The sequence below is a fragment of the Cotesia glomerata genome, linkage group LG2, assembly GCF_020080835.1.
Source record: "Cotesia glomerata isolate CgM1 linkage group LG2, MPM_Cglom_v2.3, whole genome shotgun sequence".
In the NCBI taxonomy this organism is placed as follows: Eukaryota; Metazoa; Arthropoda; class Insecta; order Hymenoptera; family Braconidae; genus Cotesia; species Cotesia glomerata.
In genome coordinates this window covers 15,138,860-15,152,688 of record NC_058159.1, presented here as the reverse complement: position 1 = coordinate 15,152,688, position 13,829 = coordinate 15,138,860, and positions in this window count along the sequence as shown.

The following is a 13,829-nucleotide window of genomic DNA, read 5'->3' as shown; positions in this document are numbered from 1 at the left end:
GCTTGATATTTCAATTCTTCATGAAGCTCAATGAATTTTTATTTTCCCATTTAAATAACACGTAAAAAAATTTTATTTACGTTTTCATCCGGTAAAACTATGAAAAAAATTTTTTTTTGTATTTTTCGTCAATTATTCTTGTAGGAAATTTAATTCTCTACAAAAAAGTACTGAGGTAGTTTCTTCGTAATCTTAACGAGTAAAAAGTTATTGAGCTTTAAATACTCGCACAAAAGAAAATTTAAACGAAGATAGTTTCAAAGCAACTTTTCGAAAAATTTTTTGGTAACTGTATGTAATGATTTCAAAATTATTCAAATTAGACTGTTTCTAATATAATTAACACGGTCTTTTGGTGAAGTATTAACTGTGTATTATGAATAATTTATCTCATTACAATTTGGATATTTTTTCCTATGAGCAATGATTTTTCGAAATTGAACTTGAATTTCATTACGGAATCTGAATCAAGAGAAAGCTAGTACTTCCGGATGTATACTGAAGTAAATTTTTTTATTTAAGAACATGTAGGACAGGTAGGACAGGTGAATATTGAAATTTTGAACATGATGCTGGGACACTTTTTGGCCGAATGAAAAATCATGAAACTTTTCACACTAAGTAAATAGAAGTCTTCGTGAATTGATTCTTTTATTTTTGAATTTAATCATTAAAAAAAAAATGATAAAAAGTTTGGAAAATCCAAAAGTGCACGCCTCATAACGCTCATTCATTTTTTAAGAAAAAAATTAATTGTGTAATTGATTAAAAAAAAAAAAAAAATTATAATTAAGTAATTTCTTACAGAGGATTGTTTATTTTTTTTTTTAAATATCGGCGCCCTTTTTTCTTGTCATACGCGCACGCAGTCTAAAAAAATCTAGCTTGATCAGATGGCGCCATAGTTTTTACGTGACAAATAAGAAAAGTTCGTTTGGCTTTGTACGGTTGTATCGTAGTGAATTTTAATAAAAATTCAATTAAAAAAAAAAAAATACGTAAACTAGGCCACTGATATGAAATACGGACCCAGTTAATCGAATTCTTAAACTAATAAAAAAGGTCCGGTCTTGAAATATCAATTTGTTCGGGAGTAATCGTTGGTACATCCAAAATGGGGTGACATCCGGACGTCCACGTAAAATTTTTTCCAAAACGTTTTTTTTTTTCAAAATAGCAACATGAAATGATTTTAGAAAGTAAAAGATGGTTTAATTTAAGTGTTTTCTCGGTGTACATCTACTTATATATCATTGTATAAGTGTAATATGGTTGTGATAGAGGCATTTAAAGATCACAAAATTGCTTGACTTTGACGAGTCGAGTATAAAGCACAACCTCACGCGCTTCGCGCTATGAGGCGTGCAATAAACAGGTAGAGTTCGTGCGTAAAACTGCCTTATCTCAGGAGTCATCACATATTTAAGTAAATAAGCTTGACTATAAAGAAATTCCGAATAAACTTACAACCAATATAATCTTTGAGATTGATTTAATTTTTTGGTTTTTTCTTATTTTAGTTTATATAACTAATTTGACTTATATGACTTATAAGACATAATTATTAAAATGCAGCTAGGTTAGGGTAAAAAACTAATTGTCAACAAAAAATTTAATTTACTATATATCTTCATGTAGGCCGCAAGAGAGTGCTAAAAATAATTTATCTAGTTAAATTTTTTTAAGCAGTGGTTAGAGTATTTACCGAATCATCGATATTAGACTGTATACCATGTTTTTAAGAAAAAAATATAAATTACATAATCAAATACTTTGAAACAGAAAATGTGATACAACATGGATTCTAAAATCATTATCTGATTGAATTTTCTTTTATTGCGAGTATTTAAAGGTTAATAACTTTTTACTCGTTAAGATTACGAAAAAACTACTTTAGTACTTTTTTGTAGAGAATTTAATTTCCTACAAGGATAATTGACGAAAAATACAAAAAAAAATTTTTTTCGTAGTTTTACCGGATGAAAACGTAAATAAAATATTTTTACGTGTTATTGAAATGGAAAAATAAAAATTCATTGAGCTTCATGAGGAATTGAGATATCAAGCTGCGCTTTGGAGAGAATTTTTTTTATACCTTAGAAAAGTTTTTGAGACAGCAGCACTTGAAAAAAAAAATAAAAATGTTTTTTTTGGACTACTCTAATATGTATGTATATATGAAAAATATATCAAGATGCATGTGGGTACTCAAATGAAAGCTCTTGATGAGTGTAACATCGGGAAGAGCTTATATCTTTAACAATATCATCAGTTGATAAGATAGCAATGTGCAATCACATGGAAAAATCATGTGGCTACCACAGGAAAATCATGTAGCAGCCACATAGAATCATTTAGTAGCCACATGAAAAAATCATGTGGCTGTCACATGAAAAAATCATGTGGCTGCCACAGGGAAACCATGAGGCAGTCACATGAAAATCATTTAGTAGCCACATGAAAAAATCATGAGGTAGTCCCAATTTTTTTTTGCGTGTGTATATGAAATTATTTGACTTACATGATTGCCGATGTACATCATGACTATTAAAAACTGGCGTGTTTTTATACGAGCGGGAAGGATATTAAATGTCGCATCGACGCAAAATTCAACTTTGCCTTTCTCCGACAACAGCAATAGTTTTTTTATAGACTCGGAATCATAAAAAACAATCGAAAGATCACGTCCAGATCCAACTTGTTCGGTATCAATTTTCCCATACTTATATTGAAAATAATTATTCCACAGATCACTATTCAAAATTTCCGCATAGTGAGACAAGTTTTTGGGGTGTGGTGGCTGAACTTTCGATCTGCTTCGACGCATCGTGCATCTTTTATTGCAGAACGCGACTGGTGGAATGTCGTCATGACTGTCAAATTAAAATGAAAAAAATTAAATTAAAATTTTCGGTATTTTTTTAAGATATCTTCGAGAATTCTTAACCAATCAATATCAACTTACACGTTTTATTTTAGTGCTTTAAAAACTGCGTCGAATGAATTTTCAAAAAGGAAAATCCAACGAAGCATTCAAAACCTATAGTTGTTTGAAAATTCACAAAATTTTGTTTTTCGGTATTTTTTTAAGATATCTTCCAGAATTCTTAACCAATCAATACAAACTTACACGTTTTCTTTTAGTGCTTTAAAAACTGCGTCGAATGCTTTTTTAAAAAAGAAAATCGTACTACGCATTGAAAAATTATACACAGAAAAAAAAATGTTCTTGAATCAAATATATAATTTTAAAGAACTTGATACTCCTGATTTGAGTAGAAAAATTCTTGATTTAAGGAAATTTTTACTGATTTAAGGAAATTTTACTTGATTCAAGATTTTTCATCTTGATTCAAGACAATTACACTCTTCAAAATTATAATATTGATTCAAGAATTTTTATCTAAATAATATCTTCGCGACAAGATTCAGAGAAGCTTTCTTCCATCTCAAAAAAGAAAGATACTAACAAATGAGTTTAATGATAAAAACTATAATACATGTAAAAATTTGAACAATATAGAATAGATTTGACCTTTAAAAAAATTAATTTACGATCATACTGTAAAAATAATCAAACCTTCTACGAACTGTTGCAAAAACTTTATTGAGATCATCACCAGAAGCGGACGAGGCTTTTCTTAATTTATTGTGGAAAGCTCGTTCTGCTTTCAGAGTCTCAGTTACACGATGGTTATGTTCATTTTTAATTGGACCAAATTTTCCATCTAAGCCGAAAGTACTCTTTGCATTGCACTTAATTTGGCCATCACCAGGCCTGCGACGATGTTTGCATTCAAGCAAGCTGTAGTAAAAGAAAATTATTGTAGCTGCATATTAGGAAAGAGCATAGATTAAAAATCAATAAAACTTGAACCAAAACTACAACTGTTTTTACACGGAAAAAAGTAAACTGTAGTAAATAATAGTCGATTTATAATAAGTAATCATCAACTGTTAAAAATTACCATTTCAAACAGTTAAATCGTGATTTTACTATTCACTATGAAACATTAAAACATTAAAAATTATTCATGATAATTGATAATATTATAAAAAAAAATTTTTAACTATTGAAAAATAGTAGTAAAGCAGCATATTTTTGGTATTTTTTAAACACTTTATGTGTTTAAAAGTAAAACACTTGAGTTTGCAGTGAGGAGAATTGTTAATTATTTATTATGACCAGGTCAATCTGCATGAATATTCCCCAGTAAATCATTAAATAGAACAAATTTTTTATTACTTACGCGATTGGTAGATTGTCCCTATAGGTGTACGAGCTGATATTGAAAGGAAAACCATCAATTACTCTTTCCTCACCATTTCCCGCAAACAGAGATTTCAATTTATCCTTCGTTTCTCGGTCAACTTGTCTCTTTTCTTTTTTTTTTTTACCATTACCAGCCATCACTAACTTTTATTTTTTTTTTCTGATATTTAAAATGATTACAAAATGATTATAAAATCAATGATTTTTTATCCAACTCAGATCAACATAAAATGGTAACGTACGAAGCGGTAGCTTGTTAAAACGCAGTGATTATAAAACAAAAGCGCAACAGTTTTGTTTATAATGAACTTAGGAACGGAGAGAAGTTATTCAGATGATCATGTTTAAAAAGAAATCATTCTGCTGTTTAAATATAGAATAACGATTTAAATTTTTCATTAATAAGTGTTATGAACCCTGAAAAATTATTCGGAGTAAAAAACTACGGAGACAAGAACTTGAGGTACTAGCTTAGTCCGGGTCCTGACGGGCTACCGGTCCGCAAAATAATTATTTTAAATTTTTTGGAGCAAAAAACTACAGAAGAAAGTACCTGGGGTACTAGCTCACACACGGTTCGGGTCCTGGAGTGCTTGTGGATCATCAAATAATCATTTTAAATTATTTGGAGTTAAAAACAACGGAGGAAAGTACCTGGGATACTCGCTCATACTCGGTTCGGTTTCTGATTGATTTTTAGGGTTAAAAAAAATATTTTTAATTATCAGAAGTAAAAAACTTTGGAGAGAAGTACCTAGGGTAATCGCTCGTACTCTGTTCGGGTCCTGGAGTGCTCCTGGTTTGTTAATAATTATTAAAAATTATTTGCAGTCAAAAATTTCAAAGTAAAGTACCTGGGGTGCTCGCTGATACTCGCTTCGGGACCTGTGCTGCTCGTGGGTCATTAAATAATTATTCAAAATTACTTGAAAAAAAAAAAACTACTAAGGGAAGTATCTAGAGTACTCGTTCATGGTCCATTCAGGTTCTGATCAATTTTATAGGTAAAAAAAGAAAAATTTTAATAATTTGGAGTAAAAAACATTTCAAGGAAAGACCTGGGTCGCTGGCTCATACTCGGTTCCGTTTCTAGAGTACTCCTCGTATATTAAATAACTTAAAAAAAATAATTTGGAGAAAAAAATGACGAAGGAAAATACCTGAGGTGCTCTCTCATAATCTTCATAATCTGTTTGGGTCCTAACGTGCTCCTGGTTTGTTGAATGATTAGTAAAAATTATTTGCAGGTGAAAACTACAAAGAGAAATACCTGGGGTACTCGTTTATACTCGCTTTGGTTCCTGAACTGCTCCTGGGTCGTTAAATAAATATTTACAACTATTTGGAGCAAAAAACTAAGGCGAAAAGTACCTGGGTACTCACTCGTACACGATTCAAGTCCTGAAGTGCTCGTAAATAATCTAATAATAATTTTAAAAAATTGTGGAACGAAGACTACGGAGGGAAGTGCCTGGGATAATGGCCGTTAATCTGTTCGGATCCTGAATGATCCTGTTTTATTAAATACTTATTTAAAATTATTTGGAGCAAAAAACTACAGAAGTAATTACCTGGGGTACTCGCTGATTATCGGTTCCTTTCCTAAAGTGCTCCTCGTATGTTAAATGATTTTTAAAAATTATTTGGGGCAAAAAACTACGGAGGGGAATACTCGCTCATACTCGGTTCGAGTCTTGGAGTGCTCATGGTCCATCAAGTAATTATTTAAAATTATTCGGAGCAAAAAACTATGGAGGGGAATACCTGGGTAATTCGCTCATACTTGGTTCGGGTCTTGGAATGCTCGTGGTCCATCTAATAATTATTCAAAATTATTTGGAGCAAAAAACTATGGAGGAAAGTACTTAGGGTACTCGCTCACACTCACTTCGGGTCCTGGAGTGCTCCTGGCTAAGTAAATAATTATCAAAAATTGTTTGCAGCTAAATATTACAGAGAGCAGTATCTGGGTAGATCCTTATACTCGTTCTGGGTTCAAATCAGTTTTTGAGGTTAAGGAAAGAAAATTTAAATAACTTTGGAGGGAAGTACCTGGGGTACTCGCTGGTACTCTGTTCGGGTTTTTGTTAATTTTAAACATATAAAAAATTTTTTTGTTATTAGAAGTAAAAAACTTTGGAAGAAAGTGCCTGGGATAATCGCTTGTAATCTGTTCGAGTCCTGGAGTGCTCCTGGTCTGTAAAATGATTATTACAAATTATTAGCTGATAAAAAACTACAGAGGTAAGTAACTGAGGTACTCGCTTATACTCGCTTTGGGTACTGTACTGCGCCTGGGGCATTAAACAAATATTTAAGATGATTTAGACCAAAAATTACGGTGGGAAGTGTCAGGGTACTCGCTCATACTTGGTTCAAGTCTTGGAGTGCTCCTGGTTTATCAAATAATTATTTTAAAAAATTTTGGAATAAACATTACCGGGGAAAGTACTTGGGATACACGCACACACTCAGTTCGGGTCCTGAAGTGCTTGGTAAATTATTATTAAAAGTTATTTGCAGCTACATACTACGGAAAGAAGTATCTGGGGAGCTCCTCATACTCGTTTTAGGTTTAAATCAGTTTATTCAGGTTGAGAAAAAAAAATTTAAATTATTTGGAGTCAATAACTTTGGATGGAGAGAAGTACCTGGGGTACTCGCTCTACCAGTTCCGTTCATAGAGTGCTCCTCGAGTGCTACATGATTTTCAAAATTTTTAAAAGCAAAAAATTACGGAGTAAAGTTCCTAGGGTACTTGCTCATACGGAATTCGGGCCCTGGAGTGCTCGTGGTCCATCAACTAATGATTTAAAATGATTTGGTGCAAAAAACTATGGAGGGAAGTACCTGAGGTAATCGCTCATACTCGGTTCGAGCTCTTATTAATTTTTAAGATTAAAAAAAAAATTTTTATTTTTAGAAGTAAAAAACTTTGGATAATAGTACCTGGAATAATCGCCGATAGTCTGTTTGGGTCATAGAGTACTCTTGGTTCATCAAATAACTATTTAAAATAATTTGGAGCTAAAAACTACGAAGAAAAGTACCAGGGGTACTCGCTCATTCTCGGTTCGGGTCCTGGAGTGCTCATGGACCATTAACTAACTATTCAAAATTATTTGGAGCAAAAAAGTATGGAGGGAATACCTTGGGCAATCGCTCATACTCGGTTTGCATCCTGGCGTACTTCTGAGTCACCTAATAATTATTTAAAATTATTTGGAGCTAAAACCTACGGAGAAAAGTACCTGGGGTACTCGCTTAAACACGGTTCGGGTCCCGGGGTGCTCGTGGTCCATCAAGTAATTATTTAAAATTATTTAGAGCTAAAAACTATGAAGGAAAGTACCTGGGGTACTCGCTCATTATCGGTTCCGTCCCTAGAGTGCTCCTCGTATGTTAAATGATCGTTTAAATTATTTGGAGCAAAAAACTACGGAAGGGAATACCTGGGGTAATCGCCCATACTCGATTTGCATCCTGGCAGGCTCACGGGTCATGTAATAATTATTTAAAATGATTTGGAGCAAAAAACTATGGAAGGAAGTACCTGGGGTACTTGCTCATTGTCGGTTCCGTCCCTAGAGTGCTCCTCGTATGTTAAATGATTATTTAAAATTATTTGGAGCAAAAAACTACGGAGGGGAGTACCTGGGGTACTCGCTCATACTCGGTTCGAGTCTTGGAGTGCTCGTGGTCCATCAAGTAATCATTTAAAATTATTTGGAGCAAAAAACTATGGAGGAAAGTACCTGGGCTAATTGCCTATACTCGGTTTGCATCCTGGCGGGCTCTTGGATGATCTAATAATTATTTAAAATTATTTGGAGCTAAAAACTATGGAGGAAAGTACCTGGGGTACTCGCTCATTATCGGTTCCGTCCCTAGAGTGCTCCTCGTATGTTAAATGATCGTTTAAATTATTTGGAGCAAAAAACTACGGAAGGGAATACCTGGGGTAATCGCCCATACTCGATTTGCATCCTGGCAGGCTCACGGGTCATGTAATAATTATTTAAAATGATTTGGAGCAAAAAACTATGGAAGGAAGTACCTGGGGTACTTGCTCATTGTCGGTTCCGTCCCTAGAGTGCTCCTCGTATCCCTGATTAAAATTATTGATTGAATAAAATTGAATTGGATATGATTTCAATTATTTTCAACAAGTTGTATTTCACGATTGATTCAGCTCAGGCAAAAATGAATTTTTCCGAATAGATAAATAGTTTAAAGATTTTAAACCTTTTTAAGTATAAAAAAAAATTAAGAAAAATTCAAATATTTAATTGTGTTCAATGGATTTGAATAGATAAATAGTTCATGAATTTGGATATAATGCGGAATTAAAAAAAAAAAGAGAAAAATAAATGATTTTAAATTGTTCTCAATTGTTATCAATGAATAAATAAGCCTTTATATCCGGTTGTACTGTAAATATAAAATTATTGAAATTTATTTGTATTTCTGAATACTTTTGAATTGTTTTCTATGAATAAATGCAACTTAATATCCGATCATACTGTGAATAAAAATTTATTAAAATGTACTCGTAATTTTGAATACTTATCAATTATTTTCTATGAATAAATAAGACTTTATATTTGGTTATTTCTTTTTTGAATAAAAATTATTGAATTTCATTCGCAATTTCCAATGCCTTTCGAATAATTTTTAACAGATAATTAATATTTGATATCCAGTCGTACAGAAAATGAAAAATTATTGACATTCATTCATGATTTTGAAAACTTTCCAATTTTTTTTTATAAATAAATACAACGTGATATGCATTCGTACTGTAAATATAAAATTATTGAAATTTATTTGTATTTTTGAATATTTTTGAATTGTTTTCTGTGAATAAATGCAAACATACATCCGATCACACTGTGAATAAAAATTTATTGAAATGTACTCGTAATTTTGAATACTTTTCAATTATTTTCTATGAATAAATAAGACTTTATATCTGGTTACTTTTTAAATAAAAAATTATTGAATTTCCTTCGCAATTTCCAATGGCTTCGAATAATTTTTAACAGATAATTAATATTTGATATTCGGTCGTACAGTGAATAAAAAATTATTCACATTCATTCGTGATTTTGAAAACTTTCAAATTTTTTTTTATATGCGTTCGTACTGTAAATATAAAATAATTGAAATTTATTTGTATTTTATGTCGAAGTTATGTAAAAAAAACACTTTTTTCGGATTTCTTTCGTTCTCGATATCTCTCGAATGAATCAACCGATTTTGACCGGATTTACGGCGATCGACGTGGTTTTTCAAGGTTAAGAGCTGATTAGTTTTTGGAGTTGATCGATAAAACCATTTAAAAGTTATTCCAAAAAGACCACCTTAAAAAATTTTTTTTTCTTAATTTTTTTGAGATTTATAAAAATTTCTCAAAATCTATCGGTCCGAATCAGTTCAAGTTCACAGGAAATCGAATTTTGAGGGAACTCTTTAGAACGCCATTTGGTAGGTTCTGATCAGTTTAGCCATTCAGAAGTTATAAGTGGTTCACATACTTATACATACTTACACACACACACACACACACACACACACACACACACACACACACACACACACACACACACACACACACACACACACACACACACACACACACACACACACACACACACACACACACACACACACAAAACATCTATTAAAGCAGCGCCAGCGTTATTCCTCGACGTCTACAACATCTGCTTGAAGGAAGGGATTTTTCCTCGGAAGTGGAAACAACAACGGCTGGTACTACTTCCTAAAGGGAAAAAGCCACCGGAAGAACCGTCATCTTATCGTCCACTCTGCATGCTGGATACAGCCGGTAAGATACTAGAACGTATAATCCACCAAAGGATAGAAGCAGTTGTCGATCCACTCTTGGCAGACAATCAGTACGGATTTCGGAAAGGACGATCAACCCTGGACGCGATCAACCTGGTTGTCGGTATAGCCAAAGACGCAATCGCCGGTACCAGATGGAAGGGGGGAACAAAGAAATATTGCCTGGTGGCAACTTTAGACATAAAAAATGCCTTTAACTCCGCCAACTGGGATTGCATCATGCAAGCCCTTCAAGAGATGAACGTATCAGGATACCTACGAAGGATAGTCGCTAGCTACTTCACAGATAGAGTCCTGAGATATGACACGAAGAATGGTCCAAAGGAGTATGATGTTACTGGAGGTGTACCGCAGGGTTCTGTTCTCGGTCCACTTCTCTGGAATGTCATGTACAACGGATTGCTGAGACTGAAACTACCAAGAAACGTCAAACTGGTAGCGTACGCGGACGACGTAGCCGTAGTAATAGTCGCCAAGCATCTTGATGAGATAAAACATATGTTCGCTATCACCTTTGAGCGAATTAACCAGTGGATGGACACAGTAAATTTACAACTGGCTAAACAGAAGACCGAGGCTGTACTTATCACTAGCAGAAAAGTGGTGGAAACGATCAATCTAAACGTCGGAGACCAAGAAATCACATCCCAACCATTCATTCGATATCTGGGAGTGATGCTCGATGCCCGACTTAACTTTAAACAACAAGTTGAACACGTGACCACCAAAGCATCAGCAGTAGTAGCCAACCTAGTACGATTGATGCCCAACATCGGTGGCCCGAAGCAGACAAGGAGGTCATTGCTATCATCAGTAGTTACATCGGTCCTCACATATGGTATATCCATTTGGGCCGACGCACTTGAGATCCAAGAATCATGGAGGAAAGCATGTCCAGTTTACCGACTGAGCGCGCTAAGAGTAGCCAGCGCCTTTCGAACAATATCAGAGGAAGCAGTGTGTGTCATTTCCGGAACTTTGCCGCTCAGAGTCCTAGCTGAGGAAAGACGTAACCTTTACCAACGAAAGAGGTCAACCACACTAAGTGCCGAGAAACTCAGAGCTAAAGAACGGCAGAACAGCATCGCGCGATGGCAATCGCAGTGGGACGCCGCGACAACAGGGAGATGGACACACCGTCTCATACCAAGGATTGACGTTTGGCTTAACCGGAATCACGGCGAGGCCAACTACTATCTGACCCAGATGTTGTCAGGACACGGCTGTTTCCGGGAGTACCTTTATCGCTTTAAGCACGATGATTGCCCAGAGTGTCCGTCTTGCCCAAGAGTTGCTGAAAATGCGGAGCACGTTTTCTTTGAGTGCCCTCGTTTTAACCCACAGCATGATGAGTTAGAGAAGATCCTGAACAAGAAAATCACACCAGAGTCAATAGTAGAAGAAATGCTGTCATCCGAAGCTGCCTGGAACGCCACAAGCACGTTTACCACCGAAGTGCTTACAGAGCTGCGTTCCATTGAAAGAAAAAGGGCAAATGACAGAAACTAGAAGGAAGGAAAAATAACACCTTAGCCACCAGAAGGAATAGCAGTAGCTAGATCCTCCCCTCACGAAGTAATGCCTGACGGCGGTTTCCATGAGGGATTAGAGGAAAGAAGAAAAGGGGTTTAGGGTTTAGTGGGTAGGGGCGTTAGCGTCGAGTTTTAGTATGACGCTGCGTCGAGTCGCCACATATCCAGGCCCAACAGCTATGCCTGGAATCCGTAAGAAGGATTCCCCCCCCTAAGAAAAAAAAAAAAAAAAAAAAAAAAAACAAAAACACACACACACACACACACACACACACACACACACACATACACATACATACATACATACATACATACATACATACACACATACATACATACATACATACATACATAGTGACAACATCGCGGGAATAGTCAGGGAAGCTTCCTGTGACCTTAAAACGTCGAGATCTGATGAAAACTCGATTTTTGCAAAACGGGGTAAAAACAATTACTTCCCGATTTTTGAAAATCTTCGATTTTCTTAGCGGGAAGTTAAAAATAAAAAATGATTAAATTATTGAACTTAAAGGTTTACAATTTGAAACGATAATTTTTTTTTTTTAAAGTTGAACTTAACGAAAATGAGTTTTGACATTTTAACTGCAAAAAAGATTGCAGGGTATAAGTAATATAGAAAAATCAAGAATGATTAAACTATCACTCATACAGATTTCATATCATATGTTGTACAGTTATAAAGTTAAAAGAATATATCAAATCAATTACTTTGTGTATTCGACCCAGTATTAATGTTATGTATGGGACAATGAAATTTGAAATTAAAGTATGTTGTACGCCACCTGAAGCAGACAGGCAACAGTCAGTAATAAAATATTGACAGTTTATTATGGCAGGCACGCCGTTTTACTATTTAATAAAAAAAAAAATGATCTTAAAATTAATAACTAAAAGGAAAAATGCACATTTTATGTTACAAAATAATCAAAATAGAATAGATTAATTTTATGTTTACACTTAAATTTTTAGGTAGATTTCGTTAGAAATCTAACTATTGCATTAGTCCTCATGGTGGAATTTTCACCTGATTTTGCTATCATATGTCATAATTAATCAGAATATCTGCAAAAGTTTTTAACCGATCTTGATGAAACTTGGTACACATATTCTTAGGGTAATTACCTTGAACGAGTTCGAAGATGAGCAAAATCGGTCAATTAGTTTAGAAATGGCGGCCATTTAAATATTTCAAAATAGTGAAAATTACGTTTTCGGTCACTTCATTGATGTATAACTTTTGATTGAAAAGAGATAGCTAATTTTTGAAAAATTCATGTGATAGCTCATGAAATAGCCTTTAATTTGATGTACATTATTAATATTATTATTGCACTATTTATGATTCATAGTAAAAGTATTTTTAGACAGATTTTGCTCATCTTCGAACTAGTCCATGATAATTATCAAAATAGTAACCACACCATGAAAACTTTTGCAGAACTTCTTTATTGTAATTAATTTAAAAATTTGGTTTTCAACAAATTATAATAGCAAAAATAAAGAGAATTTTACATCAAGTGAAATCTACCTTCTATTTCGGGTGAGGCCGAATGGCATTTTTTAAGTAATAATTATTATTATGTAGGTACATAATAATATATCAAAAAATTAAAATTCTCAGTTGAGCTGAATACAAAAAGAATATTTTTATTATGTTTTATGATAATTAAAAATAAGAGTTTAATAATTATATATTTTATTATGTCAGTACATAAAATAAATTCACTTAAAAAATTCTTTTTTAAATTAAAAATAAATTCCTTTTTTTTATGTTCTGCAAAGATATTTTGCTCGACAGGCAGAAAGCGTCAACTTTCGGCCCGCTGTGCTAAATGAAGTTGCCGCTTCCTGCCTTCGTCGAGCAAAAAAATAGTATACACTCCTCGGGAAGTAAATAAGAAAGCCTCAGATCAGATGTTTGTTGACCTCGGCTTCGCCTCGGCCAACAATTACATGTGCTCTGAGACATTTCTTACTTTACTTCCCTAGGTGTGTAATATACTATTCCCAATTAAATAGTAAAACTGCGTGCCATAGTTAATTGTTTTAAAAAATTATTAAAAATACAGTCTTTTCATCGTCTAAGTCTTTTATATCTTGTATATTAGTTGATAGTAATAATCGCAATTATGATA